At 47.2% G+C, this 20615-nt stretch overlaps 1 long non-coding RNA gene across 4 annotated transcripts in view; it reads right to left on the minus strand.

The window, feature by feature from the left end:
* Positions 1-20615, minus strand: part of LOC102499049 (uncharacterized) — a 71552-nt gene that overhangs the window by 8136 nt on the left and 42801 nt on the right. For 2 of the 4 annotated variants that reach the window (XR_003547848.1, XR_003547849.1), the window contains exons 2-3: positions 13672-13777; positions 4415-4573 (exon numbers count right to left, since the gene is read on the minus strand). This is a non-coding gene — a long non-coding RNA (uncharacterized LOC102499049). Of the gene's footprint in view, positions 1-3867; positions 4187-4414; positions 4574-13671; positions 13778-16052; positions 16118-20615 lie in introns of those variants that run through there. The other 2 variants (XR_337364.1, XR_003547847.1) reach the window with 2 other exon arrangements.

Here is a 20615-nt window from a genome sequence, read left to right on the forward strand (position 1 = left end):
CAGAGGGATGGAGTGGACACAACCGCACACCCAGCACCTCAGCTTACCACAGAGGGACGGAGTGGACACAACCGCACACCCAGCACCTCAGCTTACCACAGAGGGACAGAGTGGACTCAACCGCACACCCAGCGCCTCAGCTTACCACAGAGGGACAGAGACAAGACTGTGGAAATGTATGTATCCCCTGGGGTCTACTCTAGGCCAGGAGATGTCTGTGCAGATAAAATGGTGAATGAAAACAGGCAAGGGCCAGCTAGTGGCATGGTGGGTAAGGTAGCTGGGTCCCACATGGCCACCTGTGTGGTTCAAGTCCCAGACGTAACAGCTCGAAAAATGTGTCAGGTGCATGTGTGTATGTGTCCAAAATCCAGAGGAAATATGGAGGAGAAAGGATTGCAGCATGGCCATCACCCTGGGGAGGAGGGTGCTTTCTCCCTCTCACTCTCTCTTTTTCTCTTTCTCACTCCATCTTTCCAGCAAACACACATGCTCTACAGCAAAATTTTAAAAAAGAAAGTAAGAAAATAAAAAGGAAAGGAAAAGGGCTGAATCACATTTAGGGGTTGAGAACCCCTGAGTCTGCATAGACCAGAAATGTACCGTTCCCTAGCCATCAGTGAGGTGAGAAAGACAGAGCCAACTTGAGGGAGGGAAGGTGCCAGGACTCAGGACAAACTAGCACAGCAACCAGAGACCCCTGGAAGAGGCCTCACCTGAGCCGAGTCTCGGAGCGAGAGACGACGTAGCTGACGACCACCGTCAGTATGTAAGGCCCATCTCTCTTTCTGGAAAGCCATTCCTCTTCCCGGCTGTAGCCCCTGCGATCATTGCCCCCTCTGCACATGGACGGTGCACTGAACGTCGGGATCTTAATGTAAAGGAATTGCACAATAATCACAAGAAACAGAAACAATTACTCTTCCCAGGAGAAGCAGAGCTTTGGCATTTGCGTTTGCGAGAGAAGGAGATGGTATCCGAGATCTCGAGCCGCCCTGGACACACAGCCTGGCAGCGCCCAGCCCTACCCTGCAGAAAGCCCCGCAAGCCAGCACACCTTGCCGACGGATGAGGGAGCTGTTAGCAGAAGCTACTCCCAATGGGAATCCCTTCTGTTTCGCTGATCTTGTAAATCCGGTGAATTCAACGTGTCACAGGCATGTCTTACAATACACAAGATAATGCCCAGGTTTTGTAGAGCAAGAGCGTATTAACCTCCGCGTGCTCCAGCAGGGTTCTACAAAGGGTGTCTGGTAAAACTGCAGGGCTCGTGGTAATTGCATGCCAAGTGGGCAAACGATCCAGAGCTGCATGAAGATAAGGAGAAGCTGCTGAAGGCGAGCCACCCGGGCTTTACTATGCTCGCCCTAAAAAATAATTAGCGTGACCTAGGAAATCACGCTGTGAGGAGTGCGTGCTGCCTTTTCTCCCCAGAAGGAAGCTGGAACCTACCCGGCTTTTCTCCTTACAAGGCAACTTGGTGTGTGTGTATGTGTGTGTGTGTGTGTGTGTGTGTGTGCGCGTAGCACATGCACACTCATGAGTACCTGACAGTCAAAGACAAACAGCAAAGCTGATATTAAAATAAACACCACGTCAGAAGCAACAAGGAGTGCTGGAGGTTAACATCATGCCTCCCCCGTGCTCAGCCCAAGCCAGGGCAGCCGTAGCCTCACTAGAGTGGGCCCCGGATTGAGGTCCTACCCAGTCCTCCCTACTGCGGGCCTACGAGCAGGACTCCAGGCCTGCTGTGCACGGAGCAGGACATTCCTCTCCAGGCCTAACCCAACCTCCAGCCCATTCCTCCACTGACCGGAGCTTTGCAAGGGGCCCAAGCATTCAAGAGAATCATTGCATGCCACAGCTCAGTCCCCCTGGGTTGGCCAAGGCCACCAAGCAAGCTGAGGGGACAACTTCATTTGGTTTTCCCTAGGAAAATGGTAGCTAGAATATGCATCTGCTAGGACATGAATGTAAATGCTAGTAAACAAAGAGAAGGGGCATCTCCTTCAGATGCCCCCCCGCCCAGAAGCATGACCTAGGAAATCACACTGTGAGGAGTGTGTGCTGCCTTTTCTCCCCAGAAGGAAGCTGGAACCTACCCGGCTTTTCTCCTTACAAGGCAACTTGGTGTGTGTGTATGTGTGTGTGTGTGTGTGTGTGTGTGTGTGCGCGTAGCACATGCACACTCATGAGTACCTGACAGTCAAAGACAAACAGCAAAGCTGATATTAAAATAAACACCACGTCAGAAGCAACAAGGAGTGCTGGAGGTTAACATCATGCCTCCCCCGTGCTCAGCCCAAGCCAGGGCAGCCGTAGCCTCACTAGAGTGGGCCCCGGATTGAGGTCCTACCCAGTCCTCCCTACTGCGGGCCTACGAGCAGGACTCCAGGCCTGCTGTGCACGGAGCAGGACATTCCTCTCCAGGCCTAACCCAACCTCCAGCCCATTCCTCCACTGACCGGAGCTTTGCAAGGGGCCCAAGCATTCAAGAGAATCATTGCATGCCACAGCTCAGTCCCCCTGGGTTGGCCAAGGCCACCAAGCAAGCTGAGGGGACAACTTCATTTGGTTTTCCCTAGGAAAATGGTAGCTAGAATATGCATCTGCTAGGACATGAATGTAAATGCTAGTAAACAAAGAGAAGGGGCATCTCCTTCAGATGCCCCCCCGCCCAGAAGCATGTTCTTCAGCACACAGCGCAGCGGGAATCCCATAGTGCAAGGACTCCGGGAGTCTCAGCTGTCAGGATGGGTGGCTGATTACACAGAAAGTGCTGTATCTTAATGCTGTGCCAAGAAGGAAGGAACCCAGCTCTGCTTCTAGCATGAAGAGTGTGAGGCTGGAGAGTCCCCGTGCTCCTCGGAGTAGCCAGGCCTGACACTCCATGGAAAGAGCACAGCCTCCCAAAGTTAGGAACTGAGAGGCACCCGCTTGGGCATGCTTGAGTACCCCCTTGGTACCTCCTGTGCTTATCCGGGGACAACATGCAGAACCATATCTCCCACTGTGTGGAGATTGTATCAGTCAGCTTGAGCTGCATAAGATGTGTAACGAATCACTATAGACTGGGTGGCTTCAACAGTAGAAATGGATCTCACCGTTCTACAGGTTAGAAGCCCAAAATCAAGGTGGAGGCTAGGTTGGGTCCCAGCGAGGACTCTTGTCCCGTCCTGTAGATGGCCACTCTCTCATTACGTTTGCATGTGGCCTTTTCCTCTGAGCACATTGAAAGAAAGCAAAAGATCTCCTTCTCTCTCTCTCTTCTTATAAGACCACCAGCCCTCAGGTTAGGTCCCCACCCTTACAACCTCCCTTAACCTGAATTTCTCCTACAAGCCCCATCTCACAGTGCAGCCTCACTGGGGGTTAGGGCTTCAACACATGCATTTCAGGGAGAAGACACATTTAGTCTACAGTAGAGAGAAACATTATCATCACTATCCCTGTGTTCCAGAGAAGGCCAAGTAGAAAACGGTTCATCATCACCAGGGACTGGCAGCAGGAACACGAGCAAACAGAACTCGTGAGGCAGGGCTCCCTCCAACTCCAAATCCACATGCAGCTCCCACCTCACTGTGCTTTGCTCTAGCTCAGAGATGACAGGATATAGTGGCCTCCGCTGAGAACCATGTGGCCAGCTTGTCCTTGGGTCCAGCCTGAAGCAGCCCCAGGCCTCATCACTGCAGCCCAGGCCAATAAGGGCAGGGCATGGCCCTGCGCGTGCTCCTTCTCTAGCTCTGCTCTCCCCGGAGCCTCGGCCCTGCTCGCCTCTTCTCTGCTGATGACTTCAGCACCAAAGATCGCCTTTATGGCTTCAGACTCCCCCGCCTCACCCTGAGAGAGCACTTCTTCATGGCCGGGCTGATAATTTATTTAGTTTTGCTAAGTGTTCCCTTACAGGGAAGAGGAAGGAGGAGGGGTAGGAAGGAAGATCGGTCGCTGTCTTTGAAAAGCCGACTCATAAATGTTCAGGTACGTTCCTTTTTCTGTCGGCTAAGCAGCTTTCCCAGCCAAAAAAATAATCACACTGCAAGCATCTCCCAGGTCCTGGGAGAGCAGAGATATTTTATCTCCCCTTGGTGACGGCGCTGAGCAGCTAATGCTCTTGCATTTTAAGCTCGAATAGATTTCTGTCCAAGCAGCTATCGCTTGTTGCTGCTCCCGTAAAGGTCTCGTAGCCCTGGGAAACAAAAGAAACCTCCTTCAAGCAAGGCGAAGGTTGCTGCTGGCCTCAGGCCAGTGAGAAGCCAGACCTTCTGTGCTCTAGAGCCCAGTCCCAGGACAGAGAAGGAAACAGGCCCAGAACACAGGAGGGAGGAGGGCTTGCAGTGCCAGGGGAGTGGCCCAGCCCGCATCTGGACCCGCAGTCAGTGCTCTTTGTGCCACCGGGTTTGACTGAAAATCTTACCAGAAACACGTCCACAAGCTGGTCTTGTTTCCACTCCTCCGTTGATGCCAGAGCCTGTGGACAGGGAAGGGCACATCTCCACGGAACGAAAGCTCTTCCCCTTCTGAGTAGGGCACGACCCCCATGTCCACCTCCTCAGGGCTACAGTCCTGACCCTCCCTAGTAAAGTAAATAAATAAACTAATTAATTAAAAACAAAAGTCCACATCTTCCTGTTAATCTCAGAAACGCTCTCTTGCTGCCCCATTTTGTTGTCGCCTTCTTGATGCATTATGTAAAGGTCATGGACATTGATAAGAACACGAGACGTCCCGGCTGAGAGGTTACACCCCAAGCGCGGACGGGAAGGTAAGTCACGACAGAGGAGAGGGGCTTTCCACACAGGACAAGGACCTGCGCGTGCACAACAAATAAATGTTGCTGGAAGCGGCTTTCAGAGACACAGCTCTCACAGACGCAGTAATCCTCATGCTAATCACTAGAATAAGAGCAACATGTCTTCCTATATCCTCTTTATTAAATATTAATAAGATGAACACTGAGTAAGTAACCCAAATCAGGCTTCAGCCCCTTTGTAGAGACCTGGCCCCAGTGGCGTCTCTCCTGCAATACCCAGTCTCCTCCTGAGCCTGATTCAGGGAGGGCACCGACATTCTCCCAGCTACACTTGCCGAAGGCCTGGGCCTCGGTGTACATCTCCCCCTTCCTTCATGTCTTCCTCCACGCAGTCCTTCTGCCTCCTAAATCTCCCTTAAATTCTCTTCCCTCCTCTTCCCAATGCCACCAGCCTATTTCGGGTACATTAGACCACCCTTCTGAGTGATAGTAGGTGTTTTCTCCTAATCTCCCTGCCTCTGGGAGGGGAGTGTGGTGGAGTGCTCTGTCCTGCTCACATGGCCACCCTTCTGAGTGATAGCAGGTGTTTTCCCCTAATCTCCCTGCCTCGGGGAGGGGAGTGTGGTGGGGTTCTCTTTCCTGCTCACATCGCGCCTGTTTAGGATCCCTAGGTGACTTCCCACCAGCTGTGAAATGTGCGTTTCCCAAACTTCTCCACCGAGGCGCTCTGAAAACAGGAGAGGGTACAGATTGCTGGAGACAGACCTTTCTAAGAGGGATGACACAACTCATAAGCAAATCTTTCAAAATGGTGCTTAAGTCTCTGCTCTCCCCTCCAGGCAGCATGGGTTTGAATCTGGTCCAAGGGGCGAGCATGAAGATTCTTGATTTCATATTGCCATAAGGGGGGATTAGAGGTGTTATAAATGTCACTGAGTGAATAAATGAAACAAAGCATGCCTAACACGCCTCTTTGCAACTAAAGTGCACAAAAGAAGAGAGTTGAAAGCAGCACAATGAATTCAATGTACAAAAAGACCTTCTGTCCAAGGCTACATAACATTGGCACAGGCTGCAGTGAGCAAGGGCGGATGGAGAAGCATATTGCTGGTCACATGTTTTTTGCCTCAGACCCTAAGCCAGAGGTAGAAACATATCTCCTGAGATGCTACAGGGCCTTGCATAGACTCCAACTCTCTGCCAGATCTCAGCATAAAGATACAAGCCTCCCCTGACTGTAGGGACCCTGTCTACATAGCCATGCCTTCTTCCTTCCACAGGCTACAACTTCCAGTCCTCAGCATAGCAAGAAGCTTAAAGATGCTTCACTACTTGAGGGGAGGCCTAAAAGGAGCAGAAATAGAAGCGTGTCAAGGCAATGGATCGAGTGGCATTTGTCTTCAGTGCTTTTTAAAGAAGAACTACAGGTGACATGTGAGTCTCCAGTTCCACCAGAGAAACTCTGGCAAGATCAAGCACTTCCTGGAGCAGCAGCCCATCCTGTATTAGGTAAGAATGGACCATTCAGCCTGGCCCTGGCTCCCAGCACATGGACCTCCAGGTCTGATGGTGAAACAATAGTGAGCTCTCACACAGCACTGGGGGTGTGATGACTGTCTCCAGGTGTGCACAAACACTAATAGCACAGGTAAGCTGCATGAAATCTACGGCAAGCACCTTTGAGCATCCCCGTCTTATAAATGAGGAAACTGCCTCCCTGAGTTTGTAGGATTTATTTTAATAACATAGCCAAGATCACACAAGTGGTAGAGTCAAGGTGGGAAGCCAAGTCACCTGGCTCCAGAGTCCCTCCTCTTAAGTAGCGGCAAGTATGTATCAGGAAGATAGATGCTTGGGCGGGAGCCAAGCACGCTCCATCAGCCACCTTGGTTGGTAAGCGTGGAACCCCAGTGGAATCTACTCTACTAAACATGCTGAGTAACGTCAAAATGAGGAATTAAATAATGGCCCAATGCAAAGATGGCACAACATAAGGAGAAACTGACAGTATTTAGAATGTAAATAGGGAGAAAATATGGACCAAAACTGATTTTTTCCTTTTTTTTGAAGAATTATTTATTTAATTTAAATATTTATATATTTTTATACTCTTGCTAAAGGGTGCATGTGTTCACCAGAGAGAGAAAGAAAGCGATAAAGCATGCCAACAGGTTCAGGACTCAAACTGTGGTTAGTCATGTGGGGGTCCAGTCCCTTAACCACCATGCCACTTGCTGGAAAAAGTTTTTCATTTTTATGAAAAATCATAAAAATGATTTTTCAAGGATTACATAAATTCAAAATTTAGAAGACATTAGAACAGTGATCTGATAGTGATGTGGAGAGTATGATTCTATAAGACACAAAATACAAGAAGAGAGCAGACGAAATCAAGACACGGGTGCACAATGAAATGATAAAAACGAGGGGAAAAGGTGAAGATAAAAACACAGTTCAATGGTGAGATGCAGATGCACATTTGAGCCAGTGAAAAACAGAATGCGCTTTGCAGAAAATAGAATCAATGAAGCCAAGCTGGAGATCACACTGGAGAAACACAGCCATAATACACAGGGAAAGAAAATAGAAGCGAGCATGAGGGGAACCGATGGCTGAGGACAGGGAATGGAAGTCCAACCTGAAGTGACCTGATGAAAGAAGACAACCAAAGCAATAGAGAAGCAGCAGCAATGGAAGGCAAGTGGATCTGAAATCAGCATCTTCCAAGAAAAAGCGTTCACTGACCTCTAAAGGGAAAAGTCCCACATGTAAGCTGAATTTCAAGAGAAAGTACTCCACCAGCAATATTCCAGTGGGAATCTCATTTACTATATCCCAGGATCATGAATTAGGAGAAAAAAATAGTTTGGTTTCAGACTTTTCTTGCCAGATATAAAATAAACAGAAGACAAAAGAACGATTTCTACACAGTTTTAAAGGACACAGTTTGTAAATCAAAAGTCTCAATCAATTAAGCTACTGTGAAAAGGCAAAAGACAGGGCCAGATGGTGGAGCAGCAATAAGGAAATGTTCTGTGAGGCTGACCCACACAGGAAAGTCCAGGGTTCACACCCTATGGTCTCTCTCTTCATGCCAGATGTGAAAGTGCTCAGACGTGCATACAATGAAATGATAAAAACAAGGGGAACAGGTAAAGAAACAAAACATCTATCAATGGTTAAATTCAGATGCACATTTGAGCCAGTGAAAAACAGGACGGGCTTTGCAGAAACAGTAACTTTGCAGAAACAAACTGTATTGCTTGTTCACGACGGCTGTAATTAAAATCTTTTAAGCCTTAAAAAAAAAAAAAAAAAAAAAAAGGCTGCTGTGACAGGCTTGATCATGGTATTAAGACCCTGTTCGGGATGCTTCGCATTTGCTCCTGAACAACTTTCAAACAACTGAAGAAATTAAGACTGGAATCAAAAAGATTAATTGATACCAATAATAATGAACACACCATTCTCCATAACCTTTGGGACACAATAAAAGCAGTCATAAGAAGGAAGTTCATAGCCATTAGTGCTCACAAGAAAAACTAGAAAAGTAGCAATTAAATAACCCAACCTAACTGGACCTAGAAACTGCTTTATAATACATAACAAATTAATGAACAAGAAATTTTCTGTACCAAATGAAAAGGCATCAAACTATGCAAATTGAAGCAACATACACAATATCCTGTTAGAAATAACAACAAAAATGAGCAGAAATTCAATGCTGATGTGAGCTGTTAAGACATGCACAGATCAATATCATCCTGTGATAAAGATGATAGAACATAAATAAGGACAAAAAATAAAATTGCTAAACGTCAATTTTTTGATAAAATGATTCTGAAGTTAATCTGAAAGGAGAAGCAATTTAAAATTTCAACAAAGTTCAACCTCATTTGTTATCTTATGTGTTTGTCAAACATTAAAAATGTCAAACATTAAAAATTTGACAAACACATAAGAATAATTCAAGTTTTAAATATCTGACATCACATAATTTTTTAAAATGCATATTCCAAACATTGGCATATCCTTCCAGAGTCTTGTTGGGTCCCTGAAGATCATGCAAAGATCCATGAGCTCCTATGTTCAGAACTCCTACAACTTCATGCTAACAGATGAACAATGGGGGTGTAGTAAGATGGTTATTTCATGTATTGCTGAAGGAAACATATACGCATACCATGATATGTATTAAAGGCTTTGAAAATATATATTGAGTTGTCAGAAAAGTCACGATGTATTTTTTTCCATGCAAAAAATGCATTGTAATTTTTCTGACAATCCGATATAATTTATTCTTGGTATAAACACTTTTTAAAAAGTCTTTGAAGGAAATCTGAGAGGGACACAATGATATCTATACAAAGATGTTCATCATACTTTTGTTTATATTAATGAAAATGTATACTTCAATTTCCCAAATTAGGAAGTTTTTAAATACATCATGTTACATGCTTACAACAGATTATTACAGGCCGGGCAGTGGTATGGTGGTAACACAACACTCTGGGAAGGTGACCCACGTGGGACGGGCTGGGGTTCATATCCAGAGACCTCTCTGTACACCGGGTGCACATGTGCCTATGTTTGGGGCTGAAAAATGGGGAGAGTCACAGCTGTTGTAACTGCTTCTCTCTCTCTCACGAAAGAAATTTTTCTTAAAAATATGAATTATTATTTCACTATAACAATATTTTCTAAGGTATTTAATGACATAAGGAATACTCACAAAGGATGTAATGAGAAAAGAGAATCTTGTGTATGTGGTATATGAATAACTACATTATATACACATACTTGGAAAAACTGTCAAGATGACAAGGCCAGACTATGGTGTGCCAGTTAAGGCAACTGGATCAGATCTCACGCGGCCCACCCCACTGCTTGAGTCTCATACCTGGTAACGAGAAACACACTGGACATGTGTGCATGCATGCTCAAAATCTCAAAAGGAGAAACAGAAGATGGGATTGCAGCATGACCATTCCCCATGGAGAGTGCATTCATACTTTCCCTCTCTCTCTGTTTTTCTCTCTCTTTTTTTCCCTCTCTATGACTCTCTAAAGTGAGTGCATTACACCCTCTGGCAAAATTAGTATGTATATATGTTTATAATTATTATTTCTGTATGAAGAAACCATGAAGTTTTTCCTTTTTATTTCTGAAAAAATATACTTTGCCTTTGAAACAACCATGAAAAATGTTAATCCTCAAAAGAATAACTATGGAAACATAATTTCAATAAGAAAATCCAGAACCAGAAACTCAGAAGACAGAACTATGGAAATAGCCCCTTCAACAGTGGGCTAGCCTTTCAAGTCTCTCCTTGGGATAATGTTTTATTAGTAAAACATTCTCCATGCTCCTGAGGGCAGAGCTAAGCTGGTCACTCTGCAATCAATGACTGTCTACATCCAGGGGCGAGGATGACCACTCATTTATTTTGACATACCTAACACATAATTTTTCTGGTTTATTTTTGTTTGGATAATTGCATATTTGTAGAGAAAAAGACATCACTACCTAGATTTTCTTGGATATGGATCTGAGACAGTTTATGCAAAGCAATCCGAAAGTCAAGAAATGTTATTGAGGTCTCCGCCAAGCTCTGCACGAGTCACTTGGAAAGGCTTCAGAAAAAGGACATACATCTGACCTCTGAGGATTAAAATATTGTGAGGAGCCAAATCAATCTAGTATTTTCATGGCATGAGAAAATCACAATGACTAAACACCCAGGCTTTGAAGTGAAAATGCTCGAAGATTGGAATCCTGGTGTTATCATTGTCGACTCTGTGACCTTGAGCAATTTGCTTAAGTTCTCTGAACCCCTGCAGAGATAGCATGAGGTAATAACAGGTCCTATTTCACAGAGCCATAGATAGGTACAGCTAAATGCGACAATGTGCTCAAGAAGGTGTGTACAAGGGTTCATTCTGTCTTCTTGATCCTAGGCTATTGCCCTAGTTTCAGATGACTGTGTTTGATTAGGAACCTGAAACACATTACCTTTTTGATGTCAAGTTCTTGACATTGATTTAAGTCTTGTAGAAGGGAATTAATGTTTATTGAGTGCTGGCTTTTTACCATGCACTGTGCTAGGACTTCACAGCTTCATGAGAATAAAGCTTTTTATTGCTGATAGGCCATGTTCACTTCTCATAGACTCAGAGGAATTACACTTCTTGATGTCACAAGCAACCCCAAAGTTGCAACGGCTTAACAAATCCATTTTTCATTTTCATTACAGTTCAAGAGTTCAGAAGTTCAGTGGAAAGTCTTCTAAGATGGGGTCTTCAAAACATTCGTGGAAAATGCGCATTGTGAAGAAACTACATGGATTTAAATGTTTTTCACAAATAAACTCCTATTTTAATTCCATTTTCCACAAATGTTTTGAAGTCTCCTGGAATGTGGTGATTTGGACATCCATTGACTTCCATGTCATGGTACCATCTTACTTCAGAGCCTCTACAAAGACTCCAACAAGACCTCTGTGTTCAGCCACCCAACAAGTGAACTCCAGGCCAGAAGGAAGAGTCCCCATCCCTGTCATGCACATTCTTCTAGCTGAGACCAGTCACAAGGAATCTGCCTGACTTCAGGAAGGGCTGGAGCTGCAGTCTTCCAGTAAGTCCAGGAAAAGGAAGCATTAGTGCCCCTGGCCAGTCTCCGCCACAAGCACCCACGCCTCCATTACCACTAAATAGCATTTTTTAAAGTTTCTGTCTTTCTTTCATGAGAGAGAGAGAGATCACTTCCACAGGGTCTCCTGTTGCAATTCTCTTCTGGCCCTTCAGCTAGCCAGCATCACAATTGCACACGTACCCTGCATGTGGAGGTTGACTGGAAACTGAACCCCAACCTCCCACCAGGCTTTCAGCATGGCAGTTTCAAGGTACCTCTGTGCCACCACACAGAGTTAGTGCTGTATGGTAGTCTTGCTCTGAATGGTAGGGGCCAGCTTTGGTTTCAAAGTGGTCATGTGTTTTCTTAAACCCATAGTCAGATTTTTTTTCTTGAAACCCTTGCTTTGTTGAGTGATAGAACAATTCATTGTGTGCCTAAGTGTCGTTTCCCTTGATGGGTAAAAGGCATAAAGTTTCCTTGCAAGGCGTATTGTGGAGCAGCTGGAGGAAGTAACCTTGGGACAGCAACCTTGCAGGTGGAAGAATAAATACGAATTCTAGAAGGACGCAGAGAGAACTGGGGAGGACAAGATCCTCCAGCAGGATCTTACGTCCTGACATAGGAGCTCATAGGGAGCAGTCCAGGGGACTTTTCAGGGTACTCTTGCCATTGTGCAAGGCGCACAGAGACACACTGGCTCAGTGGAGAGAGGCGGAAGTGTGGGGAGGACTGATGGTCTACAAGAGACCTGGGCTGGGCCTGGGAGGCTGTAGAGGTTGGGGACTTGAAGGTGGAGGCAATAGCAAGGAAGAACAAGGGCTCTCGCTGTGGATTCCAGCAAGAGCCCCCTGGAAACAAACAATTCCTCTGACCCCAGAGCAGAGGCCTGAAACTCGGCACATGAAACAGGGTCTCTACCTGTGGACCATGTGCTACAGGAGCTCCCTCCTGAGCCCAGGTGCCATCTGGAAAGAAGAGGCAGGAAAACTATCTAGCTCCCCCACTCCTGCAAAAGAACTGGGCTTGCACAAGGTGATTGTATCTGAGTAGGGCAGAAAATAATTGGACGCAGCAGAATGAAGAGCTGGAATTCTTCACGTGCTTTAAGTTGATTGAGGACTTGTTTAAAAAAAAAACTAATTCAGTAAATGAAAATAAAAATTTACCTCTTTGCACTTCTGAATTATGGTATGAAAATTTAACCCATTAAACTGCCTTATTTCATTGGATCCTGAAAACGAGCCTGTATGGTGTGTATCATTAGACACACAGGATGATGAGCATCAAAAGTTTAGGAAAAAGTCACCCAGCATGGGCAGGACCAATACCCAAACCCAGGGCAGTCTGCCAACTGCCACTTGACGCTACGCTGTTATTGAAAGGGATTTTTTCAAATCTCGGGATGTTGGTAAATAGTCCTCATTTGGCTTTCAGAGGCATTAGCTGTATCAGCTGAGTATATTAATTAGATGCAAGAAGAAAGTTCTCTCATCCTTCAACCCCAGTCCTCAAGCCTGATCCCTGACTCACAGGCCAACCCTGTAAAACATCTACTGGTTTAATCAGCACATCCCTGGGTTGGGGAAGGTTCATGTTGCTGGCAATTTGAAGATGAAATTTCAAGGAGATTGGGGCCTCTGACCTAGAATTTCAACAGAGAAAGCAGAAAGGACAAATTAGAAAGAGCACTAATTAGCATGGTCTGAGAGAGTATGGAAGGCATCAAACATATATCCATAAGCCACAAGACTGTGAGGCTCTCAAGATGTTAATTAGTTGTTTCTGTTAGCAAACATTATGTCAACAAACAAACAAAATAAAAGGTTTCTTGTTCGATTAGGGCTGGACGCACTGGGCTAAACAAAATAAAACAGATTCCCAATGCCATAGATCTTTAAAAACTTGTATGTACTGATTATATTCAAGAGGCAAATGACACAGGATTTTCCCAAATTATTTGGTCACAAGCCCTTTTTTTTAGAGAGAGATTTTTGCTCTAAGGTGCATGCACTTGCTGGAGAGACAGAGAGACAAAAAGCAAGAAATCATCCCCAGGGGTTATGGCCATGCCACCATCCCTTCTCCTCCATTTTCCTCTCAGGATTTTGGGCACACATGCACACATGCCCGGAGTGAGTTTAAGCCACCAGGTCCAGGACTCAAACCGTGATCCACTATGTGGGAGTCCAGCAGCATAGCCATTACACCATCCACTGGTCCTGGTAGCCAGCCTTTGATGTCCACACGTCATCTCCTGGATCTTACAGACCATACCCACCCCGTGGTACCTAGGCAGAGGTGTGTTCCCAGCTTCTGCAGATGAGGGTCCACAGCCCAGACTCTGTGCAGCTTATACCAGTGACCCAGAAATGATAACGCCATCAGATTTGACTTCTGGAAAACACAATCCAAGAAAACCTTAGTAAAATACTTACCGTTTTCTGGGAACCATAATGCAGTACCACCTTCACACTGATGGGTCTGCACAAATTCAGAGTGCGAGGTGCTCTGAGCGTGCACTCTGCAGCTTGCTGCTACGTCAGCGGGGCAGACTCGTCGTAATTCAGATAACTAGTCACTAGACGAATTACTGTGCATTTTTAAAATCTGCTTATTTTTCTTACCTTTGTTAGGGAGGAAAAAACAGAGTCCAGTCATAGAGCATTGTCGTACATGTTTTTGGTTTTTTGTTTGTTTTTAATGTTTTTAAATTTTTTTATTTTAATTATCATCATAATCGTCTTTATATTACATTGGATTACATATAACTTTACAGTGTATTACATTGCTTTTTCAAAAGGGAATGCCATGCATGTCAGTCAGTACAGAGACATTACTCTCCCCACTTCAACATTCAATATTTTTCTGTTTTTCCCAATCGTTATTATTATTATTCTAATTAAACAGTCAATCACTATTTCTCATTTTGCTTGTAAAAAGGCTTTACCCATCATGAAATACTTCTCAGACCAATCCAGTTGAGAATACTATACATGTCATCATCAACAGGTAATAAGCCATATCTGTTTCTCACTGACATCCTGCCTCTCTATTTGTTCTCTTTCTATCTCTCTATCCTCTTCTCTTCACCCCTGTCATACGTGTTTTAATCACAAGGTAAAGCGACTTGAAAGTATCATGCTAAGATGTTGCAGTTTTGAAACTGAACTTTCAGATTTTTGCCATAAGGTATGTGCACTCACGTGAGAGAGACAGAGAGAGAGTGAGCGAGAAATCACCTCCCAGTGGGGATGGCCACGCTGCAATCCTGTCTTCATTTTGGGCATACACACACACACACACACACACGGTATGATTTTCACCTCCTGCCTACAGTTGGCCACGTGGGAGTCCAGTGCTTTAACCACCACACCACCTGCTGGGCCTGCAAACTGTGCACTTTGACATCAAATCAAAAAAATCATTCTGAAGCCCCAAAGTCGGTCAGCTCTTGATGTGTAAGTCCCGTCCTGTGGCAACGTCTGTCCTTCTTCGAGCAGTGCTGGTCGTATAGATTGAAAGATAAAACAACCCAACACAGCCTGCTTCCTCCCAGGAAGGAAGGCCTGCAGTGGAGTGGAGAATGCAGTTGCTGCCTGAGTTTCCCCACACAGGACCCTAGAGGTACGCAGAGATGGGATTTTAATATTCATCAAAGGCCTTGGAACCATGAGTTCCTTCTGCAATGTCTAGAAGATTTATGAAACTGGAAGCTCTTCCCCGCTCACGTTCCCTGGAAGCCTGTGTTCTGGGCCATCAGGAGGGAAGAAGATGTAAATTCTGTGCATTCCCTATAGCTAGACTCGCTTGGTGGTTAGGTGATGTGGGTGCTGTCTGGGGAGTTGTACCCTCAGAGCATTCGTCCCTTTTTTTATTTTAAGTTGATTGAGGCTAGAACACTTTAAACTGAATGTCCAGGCCACGCCATGGAAAAAAAAATTGAAAACTGTTTGCAAGCAACACTCCATTCGAAGAAACTCGGTGAAGCTTAGCTGGTGTGCTGCTGTTTGAGCTGTCCCAGAAGCTGGGGAGGCGATCAGAGAGCAAGACACCGGCCTTGGGCTTGCAATCAAGTGCCACAAAATCCCATATGAGTGCCACCAAATACCATGTCAACCCTCACACCTGGACTCCAGACCCTTTTGCAAAGGCTAACGTGAAGAATTGCTCAGAAAACCACTGTGGGCCTCTAAATTGTTGGAGTGACGTAGCTTTGGCCCTGTGCTCTCGGCCAGCACCGTAACCACAGGGAAGGGATTCCCAGGGATGGTAAAGCGGCCTCCTCCTGGAGCGGCAGGGCATCCTGGGGAACAGGCACAGCCTGGCCCAGCAGCACCTGCCCTCCCCCACAAAGGGTCAGCCAGCACCTGCTCGCTAGGCCTCTAAGCTCCGGACTGAGCACAGGAACACAGGGACAGACGTGGCTGCATCCTCCCCAGGCGTGGGCTGCATCGACCTTGGTTAGAGAGGCCAGCTTTGTCGCACAGGATGACCCCAGTCTTTTGTCCCGAAGGTCCTTTCTCTAGTCCCTTCTCACCTGAGCCAGCTCTTTTCTGAGGAAGCACAACCAAAGAAGCCCACAACATTCCAAGCCCTAAAAGTGCAATGTCGTTACCCACCCACCCCCAAAACAAGGCAGCCATCAGAGGGCCGCTCTGAGAAGACTGACCAGGCTCTTCCTGAAGCACAATAGGGCTCTCTGGGCTCCCGAGAGTGACGTCCACTTTAAAGGAGCTGTTCACAAACCTCGGATGGTCAGCGGGGCTCTGACTTCCACCTGGGGAGTATAAAATGGGGGTGCCCAGGAGGGGGCCACAGCTCCTCAGAAGCCACCATGCCCCCCTCTGTCTCCCTCCAGCGGCCTGGCCGTGCAGCAGGGGTCACTGTACATCCGCAGAGAGGCTGCCATTCCATTCAGTGCCACCAGCAGGAGTAAGGGCATTACCTTTGCAGAAAGGGGACAGCAGAAACAATTTGGTAGAGGTTCCAAAGGACAAGGAAAGATAGGGCACTCCCAGCCGGGAAGGCATCCTGCCCTGACAGGGAAGTAGCCAGAGAGAAGTAAGAGTCCCCAGCCACCCACATGACGTCCCTGGCAGGGACAATGTACCCTCATGGCAGTCTACCCCACCCATCCTGCCCACGTGTCCTTACTCTGCCTAGAAGGTGGTGATTCCCCTGAAGGAGGGTCCCCGCCCTGGAGAATGCTCACAGCCAAGCTGGGAGGACCCCACAGACCTCCCGCTGCCCAGTGGGTTCATGGGGGCCTAAGAGCCCTGAGTCTTGGCGAGTGGGCCCTGGTTCCCAGACAGCATTCTCTTTACCATAATTGGGGTTCCCTGAGAATATTTTTAAGCTTCTCTCTGTATAAACAAAGCAAACACAACATTTTGGAAATCACTTATCTGACCTAGCCATCACACGTGTAGACAGCAATTTCAGATGCTCAAATGCCCAGCCTGTGGTCACCCAGCCTATGAGGCCACCAGGTCAGTCACAGGAAGGGAAGAGCACATGGCATACTTCTGGGAGAGGCGACCCCCGCGGACGGGAGCCCAGGAAACGCACCAGGGCACAGAGCCAGGTGAGAGGCTGAGCACGGTGCCTGAAGACTCCACTCAGGCCTGCCGCCCACCCTCGTCCCCTCCCTCACAGCCTGGCCTCCCTGGCCACGGGCCAAGGACAGTCACATTTGCTGCCCCTGAAGTCTGGGAGGAGCTGAGCAGGATCTGCAAAAAAGCAGGAGGAAGTGCTGGCAAGTGGAGACAGAGGCCACACCTCAGAAATGTTCCTTGGGGCCCCAGGGGGCGTAGCATTTGAGGCACTAGACTCCCACACAGCTGACGATGGTTCGAGTCCCAAACCTCGCAGCTCGCTCGCTCTCTCTCGTAAGTACACATGCCCTGTACCAAATTTAAAAAGTAAAAACAGTGATAAATAAAATTAAATGTTCTTTAAAGAGGAAGAAAGGGAAAAATGTTCCCGGGCAGGTTCATCGGTAAGTGATAAAGGCATGACGTGACCAGGAGGGCAGCTGCGAGAAGCCCCATGAGGTGGCCTCTAATAGGCAAGGTAAATTATTTTCTCTTCCAATGAAGCACACTTTTCTATCCATTTCCTCCTTTTGACATGTACAGTGGCATGAAGAGAGGAGGGGAGGGCATGGAGTAACCAGGGGAGAAGGGACGAAAATGCTTCGACTTTTAATGGAGGTTCCTCTTGGTAAAGTACCCTGGCGTCCCCATGGGTCTGGAGAATTAAATGCTGTCACTCAGGACTGAAAGCAGAGTCGTCCCGTTTGCAGACACCTGTCATAATTAAACTAATGGCTCTGAAAATGTGCCTTGATATTAAATCTATCTTCCACTGAGGAGCAGAGCTGATTAAAACTGCCGTTTGACAGTTAATGATGAACCTCTTGCTTGCTGAGCTCTGTGGCTGGACCTGGCCACTTCAGGCTGTCCCCTGCCCATTCCTCCATCCTCCGTCACAGGCCCACCCCAACCCCCCCTCCTCCTGCTTGCTCCACCCAACGGCAGCGCCATCCCCAGCTCCTCCTTCCTTTCTCTATAGAAGCCAGTTTCCCGCTCTAGCCTCCCCTCTTCCAGCCCTACTCAAGAACAGGTATTCTCAGTGAGAAGGATCAAGGCAACACCAAGTTATTGTCTGGTTGTCACAGTCACTGAGGCTGTGCAAGTCGTTGGTGGCAGGAGCAGAGGACAGAGCCCTGGCAGCCTTCGAGGACACCTTGGGAAGACTCTCCAACACACCCAGGGAGGAGCTGGTCCCTGCCCTGTCCTGGAGTCAAGAAATGGAAGTTACAAGATGGCTGAGTTGACATCCCCTTTTCAACAGGCTTTGGGCGAGGTCAGAGTGGTCTCCACATAGACCTTCTGGACAACAACGTATTCGAACAATCACATGGGAATCTGAAGCCGCTCACGTCTGTACACAACTATGGGGTGTGGGAGGCCTTTGGCTGGATCCCAGAGGCAGAGGTTTGGAGAGTGCAGATCAAGGCCCTCTGCTCTTTGGACTTGGGCTTCTCTTCCCCAAGCCAGGAGCCATGAACATGCTTCAAAGGGCTCTTCTGCACCCAATAATCCGAAATGTCTTCCCAAAGGAAGGCTATAGTATTTCCTTTTTTTTTTAAAGAGTTTTTAGCCTTAGGGTACATGTACTCTCCATAGAGAGAGACAGAGACAGTGAGAGGGAAAATGAGAAATCATTCCCCAGGGGAATGGCCACACTGCAACCTCTTCTCCTCCATTCTCCTCCTGGGAACTTATACATGCGCCTGGTATGATTTTGAAACCTCTGAGTCCAGGACTCAAACCTCAGTCGGACATGTCAGAGTCCAGGGACATAACTGCTATGTCATCTGCTGGCCCCAGCTGCGGTATTTCTTGCTTAGATGTCTTCCAAAATTCAGATGGCTTATCATCCCAGGGACATTGGGCTTATAGCCTTTCTCCCTTCAACCCAGAAGGGAGATTCTTGAGGACAGCTGGTTGACCCAGTATTTCCTCCTTCCTGGTAAACAGATTTTAGGAGCCAGAGAAGTCAGCACTGTAAAAGGTGTGGAGAAGTGGAACCCTTCACCACCCTGCCCTCTCCTGCTTTGACATTCAAGATCTCTTCGAGAGAGTTTAGACTCCCTGCCCCAGCCTTGGCTCCTCCACACTGCTGCTAAAACCCATGCTCATTTTCAGTGTCTACTCTCCTCAAGCTAAGGGCTTCGCTCCCAGTGCTGGCTCCCAAGGGTGGTTGGAGAGAAATCAAGGAAAGAGCTCCATCCTCTCCAGGCCCCTCTGCTTGGAAGTGAAGCAATGTTCCCACCAATGACCGCGCTTCAGCCAGCAGCAAAGGAGGGTCTGAGGAAGGACCTCGAGTTCTTAGCTCCCCCCAACCACCACGAGTACCTGGGCACTGCACATAACCCTCTGTTGAAGGCTCGCTTGAATGACTGACTTACATGTACTCTTCTTTTCAGAGCACTCTTGACATTCCTGTGATCTTTCCACCACGCATCGGCCAAGTAGCTCCCCATTTTACAAATGAGCCGAGTGACTTCCTCTAGCCCACAGGACTAGCGCACATAGTGCTGACCTGGAACTCACACCGAGGGAGCCGCTATCGAAGCCATTCTCAGATCACTGGAGCCCCAAATGAACCTTGAGCTGCATTGTAAGTTCCTTATTAGAAAGTTACATTATTAAATTCTTTTCTGTGAATAGCCAAGTGTTCTCTGAAACGCGCACCAACTGCCTGGAACTTCCCGCACAGATCTGAGTGCCAGAGACTTGTTCTCCAACCCATTTCAGTGTGAATTTGCTTGTTAGGCTCCTTCCCCCACTTTCAGGAATTTGTATTCATTTTCTTTACGTAGAGCTGGGGGTATTGTTAAGCTTTTATTTCCCTCTTCTTTGCCTTCTTCATCACTATTTTCCACTTCTACAACAATTCATGATTGATTGAGAGAGATGCCTATTAAATTGATCAGCCAATCAATTTAATGCAGAGTGGGGCGAGAGAAGGGGAGCTGGAAAAGGCAAGCAAAGACGATGGGAAACACAGAAAGAGAGAAGGAGCAGGGACGGATAGGAAGGAGATGGGGCTGCAGAGACAGACACAGGGCAAGAGCAGGGACTGCATGACACGTGCAAGACCAGGACGAGAAAGCGAGCTTCCTCGGGCTTCCCCCACACTCAGAGCGCAGGCTCCTTTCCGCACAGCATCCGGTGCACATGCACACACACACACACCCCGCGCTGTCACACTGCAGAACACCATTAGGAAAGTGACACTCAGCGGAAGGAGTCCCCTGTCCAGTGACCCAGGCTGACACTCCTGTCTGACCCCTCCCCTCCAAGGACTGGTCCTCCCTGTCTTGAGTGACAGAGGCTCCCTCTCTCTGATGGAAGTGGGGCCTCTAATTGTGCGTGCAGCGATGCCACGGATGGCACGGATGCCCGGGCAGCCCGTGTCTCTCACTATCATTAGCTTTCTTACCAGGCTCGGAAGCCTGCCGCTGCCACAACAGTAATTACCAAGAGATTAGGCGGGCATTAAGCACTCCTTAATTTGACACATTGCAATGATCTCCATTCAGCCTTTCTGCTCGAATAACTCTCAACAAATATTTCGGAGGCTACCAAAATAAACAGAAGCACTGTGTTTGCACAGCTGAGGCCTTCTTCCTGCCTCTCTAAATGCCATCAATTCCAGGTGG

Source organism: Tupaia chinensis, unplaced genomic scaffold, assembly GCF_000334495.1.
Source record: "Tupaia chinensis unplaced genomic scaffold, TupChi_1.0 Scaffold145648_1, whole genome shotgun sequence".
Lineage (NCBI taxonomy): Eukaryota > Metazoa > Chordata > Mammalia > Scandentia > Tupaiidae > Tupaia > Tupaia belangeri.